This window comes from Vespa mandarinia, chromosome 17 (assembly GCF_050613455.1).
Source record: "Vespa mandarinia isolate Hongniang chromosome 17, ASM5061345v1, whole genome shotgun sequence".
In the NCBI taxonomy this organism is placed as follows: domain Eukaryota; kingdom Metazoa; phylum Arthropoda; class Insecta; order Hymenoptera; family Vespidae; genus Vespa; species Vespa mandarinia.
Genome location: NC_140826.1, coordinates 4,268,079 through 4,289,839, shown reverse-complemented (window position 1 = coordinate 4,289,839; position 21,761 = coordinate 4,268,079). Strand labels below are relative to the sequence as shown.

General features: G+C 42.4%; 1 protein-coding gene across 4 annotated transcripts in view; it reads right to left on the bottom strand.

Annotated features, from left to right (window-relative positions):
- LOC118443540 (rhombotin-1) overlaps positions 1-21,761 on the bottom strand; it is a 63,886-nt gene that overhangs the window by 24,269 nt on the left and 17,856 nt on the right. For 3 of the 4 annotated variants that reach the window (XM_085662134.1, XM_035870692.2, XM_085662135.1), the window contains one exon: positions 19,156-19,218. The exons of the other annotated variant lie outside the window; for it this stretch is intronic. The gene's annotated coding sequence lies outside the window, so the exon portion shown is untranslated. The remainder of the gene's footprint in view (positions 1-19,155; positions 19,219-21,761) is intronic. 4 annotated transcript variants of the gene reach the window in all.

Here is a 21,761-nt window from a genome sequence, read left to right as displayed (position 1 = left end):
ACTCGACAAAAAATGAACCGTTAGCGTTCAAGGAGAGGTTGAGAAGGTGCGGGCATGTATGGGCGATAACGTATAAAAAACATTCAGGGAAGAGGGAGGAGGAGGAGGAGGAGGGGGGAATGAAGGAGGCATTGATAAAACGATTCGAACGACAAAGTAGATAAATAATCAGCTAGAGATGGGTAAACACTGAAGTGAGATGGACGAAAATAAAGAGAAATAATGGAGAGGGATGAGAGGAAGAGAGAGAATGAACGAGTATATGTATAAGAGAGAGAGGGAGGGAGAGAGAAAGCGTGGGGGCTGAAAGAGTAGAGAGTAAAGCGAGTGAAAGAGGGGAAGAGAGGACTAATCACTTCTAGGGACTTTAATGGAGGTTTTCTGTACGCCGTCTACTTTGTCCACGACTTATACTACTATGGACCGCTCGGAAGGAGATTGTGCCGTGGAAAAAGCAGGCAAAGAGAGTAGCGTTACGTGCATTAAACTAAACGGCACTTCGGCTCCTTTCTCTCTCTCTCTCTCTCTCTCTCTCTCTCTCTCTCTCTCTTTCTCTTTCTATTCTTCTCGTCTACTATGCACTCCTTTATCGACTAGCAAGAAGTTCCTGAGCTAGTACTCGATCGATACCGATCGAAACGGATATCGAAATAAATTCTAGGCATCCTCGGACGACGATCCTCGTCGTTGGTTGTCGATTTTACGACAGCCGAATATCTTCCTTCCTTCTCTTTCAAGAACTTTCACGCTTTGATGTCCAATCGATTTTGATTTCCTTTCTCTTCTTTTTCTTTTTTTTTTTTTCTTCTTTCAACGATTAAACGAACGACAAAATAATCTAAGCGATATACATAAGAGTCAATCGTCCAAACCAAACCAAACCAATCCTAATTTGATCTCATCTAAGAGAATATATTTCGATAAAGAAAAACATTTTCAATGTGTGCTTTGCGTGTTTTTGCCGTCGCAAAGAAGAGAAACAAGAAGAAAAGAAAAAAGGAAAGTATGAAAAAGAGAAAGATAACGTTGCTAAATGTTGCTAGGGAAACTAGGGATTTATTATTCACCGAGTTGATGTATCGGACAACATCTTCTATCGACTAGGAGAACAGGTAGCGGTAAAGTTTGGTGATGCCTAAGGCATCTTTTGAGGCTGTTGCTTGTCCCGGAATAAGGTACCTCGATCTTACTTTTTCTCTTTCTGGATAATGCTGGACCAGAAAAAGATGACTATGAAGGATAAGAGAAAGATGGCTCGTCGTATATATATATATGGGATATATCACGTGTATACGCATCAAATATATATATATATATAAAGTCTCTCACTGTGGCCGTCCCTACCCTACTCCGCAAAGCACCCCTATTTCTCTCCTCCCGGTGCTAAACATCCACCGTTTTCCTATACTAGCAAGCTACATTTCAACCGCATTCAACCCTACATCCCACCCACCGTTCTTCCTTCTCCATGAGTCCATTCCTGCCTGCCTGCCAAGCTGCCTGCCTGCCTGTCTGTCTGCCTGCCTGTCTTTCTGTATGTCCGTCTGTCTGGTTACTTGCTTTCTTGCTTGCTTACCTACTTGCCTCTGCTCTCTCTCTCTCTCTCTCTCTTTCTCTCTCTTTTCTCTTTAGGACGCACATATAAAAAGATGAACGTACGATATAGTAAAGTATATTCTTCTATCTCCTGATCTTCGAAGTGTTACATTTTATATTATACAAGGGATGATTTAGAAGTCACAAACTCCTTCTTATTTTCTTTTCTCCCTTTCTTCTTATTTCTTTTCTCTTTTCTTCTCTTTTTTTTCTTTTTTTTTTCTCGTATATCCTTTCAATAAATAATAATATAAATGTGAGAGAAGGAGAGAGAGAGAGAGAGAGAGAGAAAGAGAGATTTATCAGATGTCCTACCACGAGAAAAGATGCAAAGAGGAGAGAGTAATGGAGTCTTCGAGCTTTTCTCGATAGGTAGGTATACAGAAAAGACAGCTAGTGAAACGCTAAGAGATTCGTATGAAAGGAGGAGTCTCGTTGGTCTCGTTCGATGGTAGTTCCCCGAATCGAAGTAAGTATCGTTCTTGTATCTCCTTCTGCATGCACGCGAGCGCGCACAACATCGAAGAAGTACCGCCATGACATTTTGTGGATTTTGAAAGGACGCGGCACGATGCTATCGATATTAGCAGCATGGCACAGATACTAAGAGCTTTTCTGGTAGAGCTGGGATCCATTAGCCGACTCGACTGTCTTCCGAGTCCATTACAAGATGAGCCGCCATCCTCCTCAGTGACCTACCCTCCTTTCCCAACTTACCCAACGATACATTACGATCTATCTATGTACGTGGTAGAACGAATACACACTTACAGTATCCGCATACACGCGCGTTTAGTGCACGATTTTCCCTCCCTCTTTCTCTTCCTCTCTCTCGCTCCCTCTCCCTCTACCTATTTCTCTCTCTCTCTCTCTCTCTCTCTCTCTCTCTCTCTATTTATATATCTATCTATCTATCTATCTATCTATCTATCTATCTATCTATCTATCTATCTTTCTCTTTTATTCTCTCTCCTTTCACATTTCTTGCCCGATACGTGTTACCACGTTTTAAAGGCCCCTTCGCGAAAATTACCTCCAGAAATAACGAGCACGTCCGATCCGATCAGTGTCACAAATTATGAGACGATATCATCGTTAAAAGAAATCATAAAAGAATGATGTCTTCCAACGAAACGTATCGCCGCTCCTACCTTATCTGCTACGTAATGCAATTACGAAGCACTCGCAATTTCTTTTGGGTTAACGGAAAACAAGTGACCGATCCGATCTCTTGAAAGTTACGAGAAATCATAGACACATTTCGTCTCTCTCTCTCTCTCTCTCTCTCTCTCTCTTTCTGTATGTGTGTGTGTGTGTGTGTTTATATATGTATGAGAGAAAGAGAAAGAGAAAAAGAGACAAAGAAAAGAGAATAGTAAAAACGTCAGAGACTTTAGATCGGATAAGATGGTCGAAAACGATTGTAAGAAATTGTGAAAATAGTTCTTTCTCTCTCTCTCTCTCTCTTGTTTTTTGGGTTTTTGTTCTACTTTCTTTTCGTTCAAACTCGACCTCGGTAGATCGATCGATGCAAAGACTACTGGAGTCTAGCCGATGGAGAGTGCTGCTGTAAGGAAAATCTCATTGAATGTTCGAGCACGCGTGCTAAGAATTTCCTGTCGCGAGAGACGTCCCTTGGTTGTATGACAAAAAAAAGAAAAAAAAAAAAAATAGAAAAAAAAAGAAGAAAAAAAAAAAAATAGAAAAAAAAAAGAAAAAAAAAAGAAATGAAGAGAAAGAAAAAGAAGAATAAAAAAGAAAAAATGCTAGCAAAGTATCAGAGATAGAGAGAGAAGGGAGGGGATAGAGAGAAATAACTGAGAAACGAAAGATGAAAAAGGAAGGAAGGAAAAAGTCCAGGACAGGAGGAAGAAGCTAACATTCGAATACTTAAACTAAGAGCACGGCTAGTGCGACGTTCCTTGATTTATTCACTTCGTGAATCTTTTACCTTCTTGCCTCCTTCGTTCGGGCTGCGTCCTTCGAAACCGATGTATAGATACTTCTCTCTCTCTCTCTCTCTCTCTCTCTCCTTCTCTATCCAAAGCTATCTTTTCATTCGACAGACCCTCGTATTTTCCCATTCGATCTTCCGACTCCCCGTTTCTTACGTGCGATCGAGATACAGTAACAAAGTGATCAAAATTGCAAGAAACGATCGCTGGTAGAGTCGATTGCTCTAACGAAAAGAAAAGCAGGAAGGAAAAAAATTTTCATGGAGCTCGATCAATGAAGGTGGCCCGCCGATAAGGTATGATAATGAATAAATTGCTCGCGCGAGAAAGACAGAAGGATATAGATAGAGAAAGAGACAGACAAGAGGGAGAGAGAGAGAGAGAGAGAGAGAGAGAGAGAGAGAGAGAAAGAGAGATTGTACGCAGAGAACGATAACTCGGTGGAGAGGAGTAAGCAGGAACGTAGGGTGGATGGATATTGCTCGACGACGAAGCTCCGAGAAACCCCTCCGTTCCTATATTATTGTCCCCAAACCCTTTGGATCTCGACTAGCGAGTGCCTCGAGTGACTCGCGAACCCTCAACCGATGAAATCAGTTCGAAGAACTGACTATCACTGTTACTACTATCTTATTTTGGTTACTATTATTTTTACTATTGCCAATCAAATACGATGAATCTTTACGATTCATTCTTTATTTCCTTTTCTTTTCTTTCATTTTTTTTCTTCTGTTTTGTTCTATTTTTTTTTTTTACTTAACTCAGTGTACCGACGATACATCGCAGCGACGATTGTAAAAGAATAATTTTTTTTCTTTTTTTTTTTTTTTTTTAGAATCCAACGCGAACCCGTTATGGGATCGTTTGTCTTCTCTCTATTTATTGTCAATAGGAAACTTACTCCTTTAAAGGTATTTCGGTTTGTTGTTCGGTAAAGCTTTCGTAAGTTCATAGCCATCGTCTCATTCGAAGACCACTCGGAAAGGATATGAGCGAAATGCCTACCCGCGCCATTCGTTGCCGATAATTGCCTTATTGACATTAATAAAACGAGCCGGATACCGAGGGGTTTGTCATCCGCTACGGCGGTCTATACCGTTTCTCTCTCTCTCTCTCTCTCTCTTTCTCTTTCTAATACAAGCTGCTTTATAATTCTCCAACGATCCCAATATGGTTCAGTTAAATTAAATTATGAAAATACGAATTCGTTTTAGCGATCGAACAGCCTTCCTCTCTCATGTTTCAATCATTGGAGAAACATAAAAGCAGGGAAAGAAATGTTTTCAAAAAAAAAAACAAAAAAGAAAAACTTGTGATTTTAGAATCGTTTTATTAGAGAACGAAACGAATTATGGATTCGAAATATCATGAAAAATTCAACGGGACAATATCGTTGTTAATCTAAAAATTTAACAAATAATAAAAAATAAAAGAATCCCTTGTAAAATAAAATGATTAAAGTTGTTTATTCATTTTACTTCGTACGACATAACTTATAAAAGGGATTCGAGGATCAATGAACGAGTAGGAGGACGTAAGGTCCTGGTCAAAGATATATCTACTACCTATTCCGGGCGTGACTATTTTGCGCCTGAACAAACTTTCGCGAAATCGGTGTATGGATAACGACGTCGTTTAACGGATGTGACGTAACGAGACTGGCCCTGCTAGAGGCATCGGCCACGACAGATAAATCATTGGGTTATCATCGATACGTATCCGTTGTTTATACGAAACTGTTTATTCGAAATAACACACGTTTTTCGGATCAACAAGAAATTTTTACTCTTCGCTAGTACGATAAAAATATCGACTGAATCTCATACGTTATTTTTACGTAAATTATTATTTGACGAATCTATTCGAAATATATTTAAACGAGAAAAGTGAAATATAATTTTATTTTCCTTTCGAAAAAAAAAAAAACGGAGAAAAGAAAAACGGAGAACAAAATTGAGTTCATGGAAAAAAAAAAGAAAAAAAAAAAAATTAAATAAAAAGCAAAAACGTTTTATACGACGATAGATATTTCGAGATACGCAATCGGAATCACGTGTATGAGAGTTTAGCTTTAGAATATTACATGTCCACTGAAAGAAAAAGAGAGTAGGGTCGTATCTCTCTACACGAACGCGCATATATATATATATATATATATATATATATATATATATATATATATATAACTACATGTTTCTATGGTATATTTGCTTCCAGATGGTTGCGCTCGTTGAGCAAGGTGAATAATAAAGATTCCTTGCGAGGGCTAGAAGAGCTAGCAACGATTTCATCGGTAATGAAATTCGAGAGGAAGATCCCTCGAACATATACGAAATTGAGTTAAAACGAATAACCCTGTATACCTAATATATCGGCTTAATATTTAATTTTATATAATAATTGAATAGTCGAAAGAAATTTCCAAATAATTCTAAATTATTGTTAGGCCGTTCTATACGAGTTACATACACCTGTCGCTTCAACGAGTATAGAAACGAAAAACAAAGAACAGCGCTAGAGGAAGAAAACGAAATGAAATAAAATGAAAGCTGTGTGTGTGTGTGAGGGGGTGAGAAGAAAAGGAACAAAAAGAAGATAAAAAGTAAGAAAGAAAGAATAGAAGGAAAGAATAGAGAAGAGAACATGGATGCTATAAAATCATAGGGATAGTCTTCGAGAAACGACACATAGAAAGTAGGTATATATATGTAATCGAATAAGGGTGAATTTTCTCGTAACGTATCGCGAGGCACGATCTCGATCGCGCTTGAAAGGATCTCCCTGGTGATCGGTTTGCTAGCCTGCTTCCTTCCCTTACAACGAAAACGATCTCCAGAACGTTTCGCATTACTCCTCGATCGCGCGTTCGCTTCCAGACGGTTTCCTCGCGTCGAATAAGGCAGATAATAAAGGTCCCTCGCAAGCAAGCAAGCGAGCAAGCAAGCAAGCGAGCGAGCGAGCGGGCAGCAGGCAGGCAGGCAAGCAAGCAAGCAAGCAAGGAAGCAGGCAAGCAAGCAGACAGGCAGGCAAGGAAGCAAGGAGAAGCAAGGGCTAGGATGGAACGCGCGGAAGGGAAGCGTAGTTCGTGGATGGAAAAGCGTAGAAAGCGAGAACGAAATAGATAGAGAGTAAGAGAGAGATAGGGATAGAGAGAGAGAGAGAGAGAAAGGAGAGAGGAAGAGAGATGGCGAACTGGAAAGAGAAACGAAGCAGGAGGAGAAGGAAAAGAGGAGTGGGAAGCTTTCGAGGAAGAGGGGGAGTAGCGATATTTCACGGGTTTCGCGTGCGGGCGAACTTTAATAATATTCGTTCCATCGGGTATGGCCGAGGCTCATATTAAGTCGGTCCGTCGTAGAAGAGGAGAGAGAGAGAGAGGAGAGAGAGAGAGAGAGAAAAAGAGAGAAAGAGAGATAGATAGATAGATAGAGAGTAGGACGCGCGGTCCGGATGTGACGAGAGAGTGAGGGAGAGAGAGAGAGAGAGAGAGAAAAAGAGAAGGAGAAGAGAAGCGTAACCGGGGAAAGCAGAATGAGACGTGTAATAAAGTGAGTTTTTAATTTCCACCGGTGCCGGCGGTTGGCCCCGAAGGGGTAGAAGGCTCGGCCCCGTGGCCGTCGCCCCCTCCCCCTCCCACTGAGAGCTCGTGGCCTGTCGGCTAGTATTACTAGATAAATCACCCAACAGGCAATAACCTCCCTCCCCTCCTCCTTCTCCTCCTCCTCCTCCTCTTGCTCCTTCTCTTCTACCTCCTGTACCTCTCCTCCTCCTCATCGCCCGGCGCTCGTTCGCAGCCTCGTCCAACTCTCTCTTCTTCCACCTTTGCTCTCGACGTTCTGCCTGCCCATCCTCGGGTCCCTCCCTCTCGCCTACCCTCCCCGTCTCCTTTCCTTCTCTCTCGTCTCCACGTTCGCGGTAAAAAGTTTGCGTCCAGCTCGGGAAAGGCGGTGAGTGGGAGGGATCGGGACGGGTCGACTCTCTCGTAAACTCGTAAACGCTCGAGATTGAATTCGAGTGGGATATAAGAAAAAAGCCCGCGGGTGGTGGATACTTTGGCCAGGCTCCCTTCGCCCGGGGCATCCCACCCCCTCCTCATCTTCCTCCGTGCTCTTACATACTATCCATATACATATTTTAATGTTGTTACGATGATTTTTTTATATTAGATCCATATGGATCCTAGCGCGTATAACGGGGTGCGTAGGATTACGTAAAGAACGTATATATATATATATATATAGAGGTGTACATATCTAACGGGGTCGAGCCATTGCCGGTACCATTAGAGAGCCTAAAAGCAAAACTCCATGGGTCCATTCACGTCGGACGAGGCGAAGCCGTTCGTTTAAGCCACGCTCAATGAACGACTACAACGTCAAAATCTACGAGCCAATATTTGTACGCCACGGGCGAACACGTGTTTCTCGTGCCCGGGGAGACTCTGGAAGAGACAAGGGGGAAAGGAGAGGGAGAAAAGAGGAGGAGGAGGAGGAGGAGGAGGAAGAGGAGGAGGAGGAGGAGGAGGAAGAGGAGGAGGAGGAGGAAGAACGAACGAAGAGAACTCTGGCCGTGGTCGTGTCCTGGTCGACGAGACGGGTCTTCGTCGGCATACAGAATATCGTGTGTACCGTAAAATTTCGACCAGGATATCCGAGAAAACCCCGATTCTAGCACTCCCTTCCTTCCCTTGCCCCTCTCTGGCCTCTTCCCCTTTTCCCAAAGGGAAATCCCTCGGGGATAACCTAAGAAAATACAAGGATCCCTTTCGAGAGAACGAGTCTCGGGCATGTGCTAGCAAGTACGAACGTTGGTACCACCGAATTAATGTCCTCGGATTACGGAACCGAGCCGCTGGGAAAGATTTCGGTGTCGGACCTGGCCACCTCTCCCCCTCTTCTCCACCCCTTAGATATCCCTTTTCTCGATGTTTATAACAGAAAAGAAAATCAACATTTCTTTTTTTCTCTTTCTTTCTTTTTTCCTTTTTTTTTTTCCTTTCTTCTTCTTTCTTTTTTCCCGTTCGAAGGACCTTCTTCTCCCCGTTTTCACTCTCCAGCTCCGCCTCGCTGACTTTCGAGTCGGATTACCGTAGAGCTGTGCAAACACGAACGACGAGACGTCAAAGAGCGTAACGTTTGCTTTAACGTAGAGTCTTAATCGTCAAACGTCCAAACGTCCAATTCCTCGGAGCCTGAGAAATGTGATAAATCGTAGCCGATCTTTCTGAAAGAAGGCCAAAGGTGGGACAGAGTGTGTAAGATAAGTATGTGCATTAGATATTTAGGTATTTACCGGATTATTGCACGAGCTCTCCCTCTCTCTCTAGATAAGAAAACGTTTGAACCGAACGAAACTGGTGTTACGGTTGGGACGAAGAAAAAAGATAATATCAAAAGAAACGAACGAGAAAAAGGGAGAGAGAGAGAGAGAGAGAGAGAGAGAGAGAGAGAGAGAGAGAGAGAGAGAAGAGATCGAAAAACGGTCCAATTTTTAGGATATTTTCATTCGCACAATCGCTCATTAACACATTTTTTTCGCGAACACCGGGTTAAATTGCATTGACTGCGACGAGCATTCAGCGAGGGGGTGCATTTAAATAAAAAGACGCAGTGGCCTGTTCGAGGGGTGATATATCTGGCGCGCGGTGTCGGCAAGAGACGTACTACTACTACTACTACTACTACTATACTATCCTATGTGACGGGAGAAAAGTGTGCGAGCGAGAGAGAGGAGTGAAAAGAGAAGAGAGGTGAGGAGAGGGCTGGCTGCGGGCTAGGCGAAAGCTACGGGGAGGGGCTCGAGGGGGAATCGAGGGGTCAAATGGCGGGCAGAATGCGCGGTGATTGCTGGAGGGCCGCATAATTGCACCCTTTGTGGTGCAATCAGCGCCGCAACTTGGCTGGCGCCTAGTTCTAGCGCAACCCCTCCACTACCTCCCTTCGTCGCGGCATCACGTACCTGCCACCCTCTCTCTCCCTCTCTCTCTCTCTCTCTCTCTCTCTCTCTCTCTCTCCCTCCCTTTCTATCTCTTCCACGTTCTTCTACGCTCGACATTGTCGACGACGACGTGGCACCCTTCGACATTGTCCCCCTTAAATATCTCCACCTTCAGGTCGAATCTTTCGATCCTATGGGCTTATGGTTCCTAAAATTTTCGAACCGCCTGCGGCTACAACATTTTATGTTGTTGGTCCTCTCTGGACTTTGATGCTTTTAGGAAATACGTTTTACACATGCTTGCCTTTAAATTTTCTTATTTGCGTTATATACCGACAGGAAGTATTCCACATTGTTTTCTCAGGTTATTCCTTTTGAAACGCTTGTCACTCAAAGATGAACCTATCATATCGTTAGTTCTTAGTATATATTTCGAGATAAAACAACGAGATAGAGGATAATATCTATCTTTTAATTTTAAAAGTTATCAGGGAACAAGAGAGAGAGAGAGAGAGAGAGAGAGAGAGAGAGAGAGAGAGAGAGAGAGAGAAATCGATTTGAGAAACACTGCCCGAAACACACACCACATCTCGTGAAATTGACGCTTCTTCTGGACCGCCTAGCGCGTTGACAATAGCGTACGATCGAGACTGTGTTTCTACGTCGTTGTCGAGTCATTAAACTCAGACATTCGCAATTAAGTGCTCTCGCGATATCATCAAGAAAGTACGGCGCACGCCGTGTACTCTTTATACAACACGTTGGTTGGTAACTCAGTATGAAAGATCCAATTCGATAAAGCTACGTGGCTAACGAGTGTGGCCTCAGCAAAAATAAAAATATGTCTCGATCTTCTTCACGATCTTTCTCTCTCTCCCTCTCTCTCTCTCTCTCTCTCTCTCTCTCTCTTTCTATTTCTATCTTTATCTTTCTCGATCCATCTTGTAGCTGGCCGTCGTGTAATATTAATTAGAAATTTATCTCTGATCTCAATATAATTGATTCGTAATTTCCGTTTATCGCGAATTAAATCGAAACACGATGTACGCCATGCCTACTTTATTCTTCTTTAAACTTTATTGAATCCGCGTTTGTGAAGGGAGCTTCACGAAATCGTAAAACAAAAGAGATGTTTCTTGAGTTTACGAGAGTGATCGCAAAAAAAAAACAATCGCATTGTTATTTTTCTTACTGACGAGAATGAGATAAAGGATAGAGAGAGAGAGAGAGAGAGAGAAATAGAAAGAGATAGTCATTGAAAATATCTCGTTGCTTATTGTCGATGAGAAAAGAGAAAATAAAAAAGAGAGATGACACAACGGATAGGCTTGGACGATTGAGAATCACTGAAGCTTGCAGCTTGCGACACGACGATGCCATTACCGTGTCGACCTTTCTCTTTCCCTCATTCCCCTCTCACAACTCGCACACAATCACACACACACACACACATACACATACACACATACACTCTCTCTCTCTATCTATCTATCTATCTCTCTCGCTTCATTCTGAATGCCCTTCCTCTCCCTCCCACGTTCTGTCTGCGAGCCTTAAGTCTTGAATTATACAGACAGCGCCACTTAAAATAATACACCCGGTATAAACTGTGCATCAACGCTAAAAGCTGTCATTTTCTGTAAGCCGGAATTATGGAGATTCCACGGCCCGTCGATGTACCTCCTGCGGCGCGTTCTTATCGTTAGCGCGTGAAAGGGTGTAAGAGAGAAAAGAAAGAGAGAGAGAGAGAGAGAGAGAGAGAGAGAGAGAGAGAGAGAGAAAAGGAAAAAAAACCGTTCAAGGAGTGAGCGAAGAAGCGAGGAGGAGGGGCAGGCCGAGCGGGAAAGAGAAACGCAAGAGTGTGGGTAGAGGAGAAGATAACGAAAGGATGTCATTACCTCGATGCGTTGGAAAAAAAAAAGAAAGAAAAAGAAAGGAAAAAAGAAAACGTGACCGGACGATTAAAAGGAAGGAAGGAAGGAAGGAAGCAATGTTTTCAAAGATTACCTATCGACGTTGACAACTAATCTGGCACATTTTATAAACAAAGGGAACATTGACCTGTGTTACCTACGATTTATTCAATCAAGCTTCAAGGAGATAACATACGCGTATATATGTATATCATTTGTATAAAAGCAAAAAAGACGAATAGTTCAATTATATATTTAAAGCCTCTTACTATCTCGTATCTGTGTCTTTTCATAGGAAAAAAAAAAAAAAAAAAAAAAAAAAAAAGAAAGGAAAGAAAAGGAGAACAACAAAACAAAAAATTAGATAGGAAAGAAAGAAGGAAAAAGAAGAAGAAGAAGAAGAGGAGGGAGGAGGAGGAAGAAGAGCAAACCGAGTCCATTATTCGGCGGCAGTCTCGTTACTTTTGAATAAACTGTTGTCTGCAGATAAAAAAATAATCCATCGCGGTCCAGCTGTCGGAGACATATTCCAGAAGTCGCGTTTTAATGGGGGCTCATTATAACCGTTGCTCTTAACGTAACTAACAGCCGGGGCCGCATCGTTGGCAGAGCATGTTTTGCGACTGTGTGTCGGAGCTGATGCATACGTGCGCGAACGTGTGCGCGCGTTGTCAAGCCAAGGAGACATGTAGGGAGCTAGAAAGGGATAAAGAGAGAGAGGGGGGAGAAAGAAAGAGAGAGAGGATTTAGAGGGACGGAAGGAAAGAGACGAAGATGGCAAAAGAGAGAGAGAGAGAGAGAGGAGTCGAGGTGGGGATTAAATTCATTACTCAACCTGTTTGCTCGGTTCGCTCTTTCGCTCGACGCGTTCGCCTAATGCCACGAGTGCGAATGCGTGAGAGAGTGTATGGACGAGTTTTTAACTCTTACGTGTATAACGTGTATAACGTGCGAGCCTGCAGCATTAACGTCTTTGCTACGTAATGAAAGTGCTACGGTCATTACTTTTTCTCCCCTCCTACTCTAACTCTAACTATTTCTCTTTCTCTATCTCTTTTTCCTCGCCTTGTTTTACGTCTCTAATATTAAAGAACGTTACCGTTAGCAGCCTATTCGATAGTCTAAAAGATCGATTATGCGCCGAACAATCGGTCAAGAAGACCGAACGATGATGATCCTTTCCTCGTATACACACAGATTCTCCAATCCAGAGGTTTATTTCTTTTGTTTGCAAAGAAATGCAACGAGTGGGACAATTAAAGGGATATTTATAAAAGAGCTTTTGATTTTCCAAAAATACACATATTTCCACAAATACACACACACACATATATATATATATATATATATATATATGGACAAAGTACACGTGCGTTTAGGGATTATTCATTTACGTACTTAAAGGATTTAATATTAAATATTCAGATGGTTTTTCATCCGTCGCGAATTTATTCAGCTGTCACTGAGAATCGCATGCGGCCATCTGGCCCCCCCGCCCCTAGTTAAACATACCCTTAGATCTAATTAAGGAATTGAGGGACTCGTAAACGAAACGAGCCGAAGGTGGTAGAGGAAGATAATAAGGCTGGTTTTGGCAGTCATCGATATCTCCTCGCGAAGAACAGAAAGACGAGCGAAATGTAGAGGGAATCGGAACCGAAGGAGAAGGAAGAGGAAGAGAAGAAGAAGAAGGACGGAGGACGGGAGGGTTGATAGCGTTCGAGGTAGATGGATTAAGTACGTTCGCCCCGTGTAACCTCGGCAGCATCCCTCGAATATATAGCAGACGGTGGCGCGCGCATGGATACCGGATACGTGCCCTCGTCGATTAATTGTACTCATCTAATTGGGATCTCACCCTTCTCCCTTCTTCAGCCACTCCTCTCGTCCCTATTACTCGACCTATCTCCAACGTCTCGCCACTGGCTGAGAAGTGGCATTCGATCTAAAGCGTCTAATAATGAGAAAGAGAGAGAGAGAGAGAGAGAGAAAGAATCTTCAATGAAATGAATAAAAATGAAGAAAATGTTGAAGGACTATGAACGATCGAACGATCGTCGAAATTAGCCGCTCGTGACTCGCCACCGTGTTCGTCGGCTGGTATGAAAATCGAAAAAGGTAGTAGCGTAAGATTGAGAGCAAGGGTGGTGGTGGTTGGTGGTGGTGGTTGTTGGTGGTGGTGGTTGCTGGTGGTGTTGGTGGTGCTCGAGGATGGCAACGGAGGAAAAGGAGGCGGTGGGATAAGGAGTAGGAGAAAGAGAAGGGGTGGCGGGAAGAAGGTTGACGGTGGAAGGCTCGCTTAATTAGAATCTTCGTTAAGGGAGCGTACAGGCTGGGCGCCGCTTCCGAGAGCGTCGCGTAAAAACGTAAGAACTATTTTCATTAAACTCACGTTGCCTTCCAAAGTCTTCCACTTTTGTGCGCGCGCGAGAACGCAACGAACGACCAGCCAACCACCAGGCTGACTGGCTGGCTGCCTGACTAGCTTAGCTAGCTAGCTAGCTAGCTAACTCGCGCTCTGTCTAAAGCAAAAAGAAAAAAAAAGAGAACAAGTCAGTTGTCGTTATGAAATAGGAGCTCTGGGATATTTTACGACGACCATTTCATTCGCGAACATTTAACGAGCCACGATGATTAATCGCCGCGTACAAAATTGCCTAAAGAATCCTCGAGAGTTATTCGATTCTGTGAAAAAAATCGATCGAGTTTACGCGATCCCTAAGTTGGTACGTATACACCTATGTATGTACGTACTTACCTACCTACCTACCTACCTACCTACCTACCTACCTAACACCACGTGTTACGATCCCCTTAACCAGCAACGCGTTTCACGCGGGAACATGAGGCATCGCGTTTGTTGCTCGCGTACTTTTTACCGAGCACAAGCTTCGGCACTTCGGTTAATCCGAATGCCAGATTATACTGGGTGTCCGTAATGTCCCTTTCGTTTCACGATACTTTCAATCCGAATGTCTACATGAACTACGAATTTATATGTAGAAGGAGAGCTCGTAATAATAAATTACGTCATTCGATGTAAACAAAATGTACCAAATGTCTTTCCAGACTTTTACAAATAATCGAGTAAGATATATCGATGGATTTTCAAGATGGGACACCCGGTATAGTCCTGGTAACGATAGCTGCGACACTCGAAACACGCGGCCTATTCCCTGCTCGAGCGAGGGAAATACGCGTACAACGGGGGTTTATCAGGGTGAGGATAGAAGTGGCTCCCTCTATGGAAGTCTCGGAGGTTTCCAGGAGGAAAAGGGAGGAGAGGACATAGGAGAGAGAGGTAATACCTACACGACGACGGTGCCTACGCATGCACGAGAGTTATAAGCAAGTGCCAAGGAAAGGGAAAAGGAGGGTGTGTACGAAGAAGAGAAGAAAGGGGAAAGAGGGGTCGAGGGAAGGTGCTTGGAAACAGTGTGCGCTTGAGAAAAGGAAGTGAGGGAAGGGAAGATATAAGCGTAATAGAAAACAGAGAAACGCGGCAATGCCATTAGTAAAATTACCGCTTACAATATTACCGATGCGAGCTGGCAGTAGGTATTTACGAAGCCAGTGGCCCTTCCGCACCCCTTTGCGATTCCCCGAGATGGCGCCAAAGGCGCACCGTGCCCGTTAAAACCACCCCTGCGATCATCGAGGAAGCTTTAAAACATAAACCACAAGAACACGTCTTAATAATACCTTACTATAATTTTTTCTCTGTTCTTCCCTACTAACAAAGGATAGTAATTTAATATCTTCTTTCGTAAACTTTCCAAGATCTTCGATCGATCGATCGATCAACAGAGGATCAGATCGAGGCAACAGAGGATCTATTCAATTTTTTCTTTATTTCTTTTTTTTTTTTTTCTTTTAAATCTACTCCCACTTTTGCACCGTCCAAGTTAATAAAAAAGTCGTACCTTCTTTGAGTATCGTTTAAAGAGAAACGAAAGGAGGAATAAAAAAATCATGCGAGCGATCGTTTAAAAGGCGTGGAAATTTTTACGGCTGATAATTAAACGCATCCGCTAATATAGTAAATAATTAGCGAGGTAAAGAGAGAGACAGAGTTTCAACTTTCGTCACGCCAAAAGCTACTAGCTGTGTCTCTCTCTTTCTCTCGTTTTTATTATTCATTTATTTTTTTTATTTTATTTTCTTTTTTTTTTTTTTTTTTGTACATTTCACTGAACGACGAAGAGTCGATCGATTTTTCGTGCGCACTGCGACCAAGTTATTCGAACGAATCGCGTCGGAGGAGTAACGGATGGATAGGCACATAACGGAGGATCGGCGGGAGAGCGCGGTCACTGATTTAACGCGGCACAATTGAATCCAATTACAACTGCCGCACGGCGCACCACCGACCGATGGTTCTCAGTTAACGCGCTTCGTTTTATACGTACGTACGTACGTACGTACGTACATACATACATACATACATATATATGTACCTTGAGATTTACCGTGAAAATAAAAAAAGGAAAAAGAAAAGAAGAAAAAATATCCTCATTTTCTGCCTTACTTAAAAGTACGTAACGCATCTTATATAATTAATGCAAATAGAAAAGAAAAAAGAGAAAAGAAAAAAAAATAACAAGGAAAAGGGGAAAATAATAAAAACAGAAGAAAATTTTGAATCGAATGATAAATAATTAAGTGCGACGCGCTTATTATTTCTAATTTGTATTTTTTACTTATTGCGTGTAACAAATCAACCGATTCTCCCTGTTCCGAGTTTCTCTTACGATTTACGCTAAAACGAGCTCGCTGAATGATGAAAAGCCAGTGGGTCTCGAATTATTGATGTCTCTCAACAAGCACCGTAGCGATCATTAATTAAATGAAAGCAGCGTACAGTTAGGTATGTGTACGTTTCATTCATTAGCAATTTCGATCCTTTTCTTCCTCGTAACTAAAGTCACGCAGAGGAGACCGATAGATTCGTAAAACGTGCTGTACCACTACTAGAGAATATGTATCGTTAATAAATTTACTTCGTAGAGAGAAAGAGAGAGAGAGAGAGAGAGAGAGAGAGAGAGACGGAGACAGAGAGAAAGAGAAAGAGAGAGGAAGAAGTTCGAACGAGGAAGAAAAAAAATAGAAGCGAGAGAGTGTGAGGGAGAGAGAGAGAGAGAGAGAGAGAGAGAAGGCCGAGGTAAAATAGCTAATAAAGAAGTCATTTAATTTTCCATCCTTTTCTTCTCATTCGATCGAGCAAAGTTCCGTCGTTATCTTAATTAAGTTTCAAGCCGACGAGCACACGTGATCGCCGCATAATCGCTTCGAAGTCCATTAAATGGAAGGAGAAGAAGAAAGTGAGAGAGAGAAAGAGAGAGAGAGAGAGAGAGAGAGAGAGAGAGAGAGAGAGAAAGAAGAAGAAAAAAGTAAAGGAAAAGAAACAAAAAAAAAAAAAAAAAAAGAAAAAAGAAAAAAAAAAAAGAAAGAAAAAATCCAAAGAAACGTTGAACGGACATCGAAAGAACACATTTATCGGAGTGAACGTTGCCCTATCGTCGAACTTTTCAAATTATCATATCGAATTCGATGAGAAAATCTCTATCTCTAGGAATTCATCGTTTCCGCATCGATAAAAGTGTCCTCGATAAGATCGCTGGTGTTAACGTACGTTGAAGGGAAATCCAAAAGGTGAGATCGAGGGAAAGGATAAAACAAAAAGGGGGAGAGCGGCGGGTGGGGGGGCAGAAAAAAGAAAAGAAGAAGAAAAGAAAGAAAAGAGATGGTTGTCCAAGTATTCATCGTCTTTGATCGATTTCTGCTCGGTCTGCGGTCCTCTTAAGCGGCTCGCCGGAACGGTTGCCGAGCCGAAGCAACGTAATCCGTCTGTCTCGTACTAGATGGCGTGCTCCAGTAGCTGGTCTGCCGGGCGCCCCTGGCTGTTCATTAGGGGCCGCATTGTCCGCTAACTAAGTACGCCCGACCCGACCCTTCTTCCTCGTCACCCCTCCTCTTACCTACTACTACTACTATTGTGCTACTACATTACTACTACTACTACTTTCTCCTCCTCCTCCTCCTCCTCCTTTTCCTCACCCCCTCACCTAGCTTGCTACGCAACTCTTCGTTTTCCTACCCTCTCCCTGTATCTCTCTCCCTCTCCTTCTATTCTCTCTATCTCTGACGTCTCTTCTCGTTTGGCCGATACCCAACGACAGGCAGGATTCACTGGCCATCACAGCCCTCTTCGCGATTCCTCCCTAGTCTCTTGCCCTACACATGCCTTGACACTTGACGATTTTACCTATTAAAGGGGTTCCAACTAACGTTGATTAGAACCTAACTATCAAGTGTACTCAATGTTTCATTAGCGCTCATATCACTATTGGAAATGTCCAATTATTAACAATTATAAATACTAGAGATATATCAATGATTAAACGTTTGCTGATTATTCACGTTATTGTTTTTAACATCGTTAAAGATTTGTGCTGCTACTTTTACTTCTCCTTTTCTTCGTTCTCTCTCTTTCTCTCTATCTCTCTCTCTCTCTCTCTCTCTCTCTCTCTCTCTCTCTCTCTCTCTCTCTCTCTCTCTCTCTTGTCTCCTATCCAATGCGCTCTCAAGTCAGGTCGCGCAATGTATAGTCCATTGTGTCCATGATAGAATCCAATCAAGGGGCTGGCAAGCCACTTTAAAGCATCGACGTCACGGCCAATCAAACGTCTCCCTTGCACATGCAAATACATGTCGACATGTATATATATATATATGTATATATATATATAATATATATTGTATATGTATAAAATATATACAATATATACACATACACCAATGGTATTTGGGTCTACGTTCTCTTATTTAGTTCGACGCGTTCATTGTTTTAACCTTTAACCCATTGTGTTTCCTGACAATTAAGAGAATAGGACAATTCGAATAAGAAATAGCTTCTTATAAAGAGTCGGACAAAGTTTAACGATCATATAATAATAATGATTAGTTGGAACGAACGCGTTAGAAATAAGTTTAAAAATACAACGAATATAAGTTTCACTGTATAAAGTATAAATATAATAAAAAAAAAAATATAAGTTAGCGGAGAGTAGTCGTGCGTTAATTCCATTCGTTCTCGTTGCCGACTAACGAATGTGCATTACAATTACCGAGCTATGGAAATTCAGTTACGCCTACCACCCGTACAGTTGAGCGCGTGGTTTGAGTTATATACCAAGAGGAGGAAGGGGAAGAGAGAGAGAGAGAGAGAGAGAGAGAGAGAGAGAGAGAGAGAGAACGAAAGAGATGGAAAGAGAGGGAGAAAGCGGGCACGAACGAACGGATAGACGTGCAGACGGACAGACGGACGTATGGCTAACTTGGCCGCCCCTCGATGAACCAACCGAGGTCGCCGGGTCCGTATTATTCGCTCGGTATAACTAACCGTATAAATACGAGCCACCGGAAATTAGTCTTTGCCGACTGGATCGCGAGCCGCGCCATCGCGTCGCACCATGATTCCCATCTCCCGACTTCATCATTACACTCCTCATCATCGTCCTTAGTTAGGCTTAGCAATGGCTTTTACTGCTAAGCCTTCACGATGCGCGTTATCTGTCCCTTGTGTATATCTCGATCTAACTCGTAACATATAAATTTGTTCCTGAGAAAATGACAATTCGCTTTTTATATTTTCCTTTTCCTATTCTTTATCCTTTCTTTTTCTTTCTCTTGCGAAAGGAATATGGAATACAAAGAAAAAAAGGGAAGAAAAATGTTTGTCCATTTTTTTCACTCACCTCTCGCTGGCCCTTCGGAACGACCTTCGGAACGACGTCAGCGGGGAAACGATTTAACATAACCTGCGACAGAGAATTAAAGGGGGAGAAAAAATTAGAATGGCTGAGCTCTCTTGCGATACCAATTGAAAAGGAGGAAGGGAAGGAGGAGGAGGAGGAGGAGGAGGGAAAGGGAAAGGAATTGGTAGTTAACGAGGCCGAGGAGGTTCCTTATCGAGAACCTGCATAAAAGCGCTCGGACACGCGCATCGATGTACACGGCGGTACGTAGTAGGTGCCACTTAAGGGACCCGCATAAAAAAATAAAAAAATAAAAAAATGAGAAAATAAAAAAAAAAAGAACGTTCCTTCTCGCTTCGATAAGCTCTCTCAGTCGAATGAGAGAAGATAGTGTGTAGTTGGGATGTGAAGAGAGATGCCTTCGATGCGGAATCCAAAACGTCGTGCTTCCTTCCCTCTCACATTCTAACGACCTGCTTTTAATTCGATCCGATCGTAATGACGATTTGTTAGCTACCCTTCCATCTCGGAATTCCATCAAGTTAATATCGTTTTTTAAAGCGAATAACGCGAGCGTCGGCATCGGGTACACTACGATTGTATCCTACCGCGATGTTTGATCCCGTAGGAAAGAGATATGAAATATTTCGTTCTGTATGAAAGGAAAACAAACGGCAAAACAACCGCGAGAGCTGACTTTTCCCGCGCTATTTGATCGATGCCGTTTTCCGCAGTGACCGATCGGTATAGACGACGAAGTATAGAGAGAACCCCGGCAACAGAAGAGTGAACGGAGATAGATAGTGAGAGAAAGAGAGAGGGAGAGAGAGAGAGAGAGAGAACGAAAGATAGAAAGAGAGACGAAGAGGACCGACCGTCTCGCAATCTCCTTTCGATCCAATATCCGAGTTTTTTGACAGCAATTTCGGTCACGTCCGATAATATATCTGGATCATTAATATAAAGCTCGGCCCACACACCGCGCGTCCCTCACGGGGAAATTGCTTTTCAATCCCCTGCAGCGGCCTCCGCTCCGCCAGATCTATACCACCACTGACACAACCTCTCTGCCTCTACTACACCTCCCCCAAACACCCAACCTCCTTCTCCTCTTTTTTTTCTCTCCTTCCTTCTCGCACGACTTCATCCGTCTCTCTCTCTCTCTCTCTCTCTCTCTCTCTCTCTCTCTATATGTATATATATATATCTATCTATCTATCTATCTATCTATCTATCTATCTATCTATCTATCTATCTATCTATCCGTCTTTGTTTCTCTCGCCTCTTCTTCCTTCTTTACACGAGTAGACGTAGTGCGGCGACCGACTTATTTGGGAAGCGGGGGGGGGGGGGGGGATATAGAGTACTGAATGAAAACGATAGCTAGCTGTGTTCGACACTAGGGAAATTTTTGCAAACGAAAAGTGAAATAAAAAGAAAATAAGAAAAATAAACAGAAGAGAAAAAATGATCGAAAGATATCAAGTACTCTGCTCTACCTATCTATCTAGTTATCTATCGTTTTCTCTTTCTCTTTTAAGAATAAAACGAAACAGATCGCTCGGATAGCTCGCCTTTTTATTATTTAACTCGCTCCTCTATCGGCTCTAACGAGCCGTACAACGAACACAACGGATGCGGGCGCGCAACGCGTTTAAAACGTACGTTCTCTCGCGTCGAAGAGCACTGTTTGCTTTTAGGCACGGACGTGCTAATCGATCGTGCATATTTGATTGCCATTTACCAAATGCAACCCAGCGTTCCTATATATGCGGGTCGTCGTAGCTTTCGAGTTAAGGCGAGCATTTAAGGCATGTTTTTTTTTTTCTTTTCTTTTTTTTCTTTTTTTCTCCTCGTGGAAAAAGAGAGAGAGAGAGAGAGAGTGAGAGAGAGAGAGAGAGAGAGAACAAATATTCGTCGACGTCACCAATGACGACGAGGATGCGACGTTATTCGTTAACATAAACATAACGAAGCATTCGGTAGATGCAGAGTTACTGGATTTGTTCGGTGAAATAAAGGGAATACCGTCGGGAAAGACGAACGAGTACTTCCAAGCTGAAAGAGCTTTATAAATTGGCAGCCGATCGCATTGAATGCATTTTAATATCCTTTACCCGCACGATCTCCAATATGGCCATTTTCTAGATTCCCGTGGAATCAATAAAAGTCCTGCATCATGCACGACGCGATACTCGTACGTTATTCCACGAGAAACTGAGGAATAAAAATCTAATAACAACCGAGTTTACATCCTCTACTCTAAACTTGTTACAGTTAGGTGCATTAAGGATTCAGTATATTCCATCAAAATTAAATGAATTCCGTCTCGATGCATGAAGAATAAGCCTGGCATATATTTGCAAAGATATATCGACTTATTATAACTTCGAATTAAGTTTTCTCGATGAAGGGAAAAGAAGAGAGAGAAGAAAAATAAAAAAAATAAAAAAAATAAAAAAAATAAGAATAAAAAAAAAAAGATAAATAAGAATTCTTTTTTCAATGTGATAATCTAACAATCCACGCACAAAAACATATCCAACATTTTATTATATGCAATCTATTAATATGTGCAATAAAAATATGACTGTAATAAATTATTA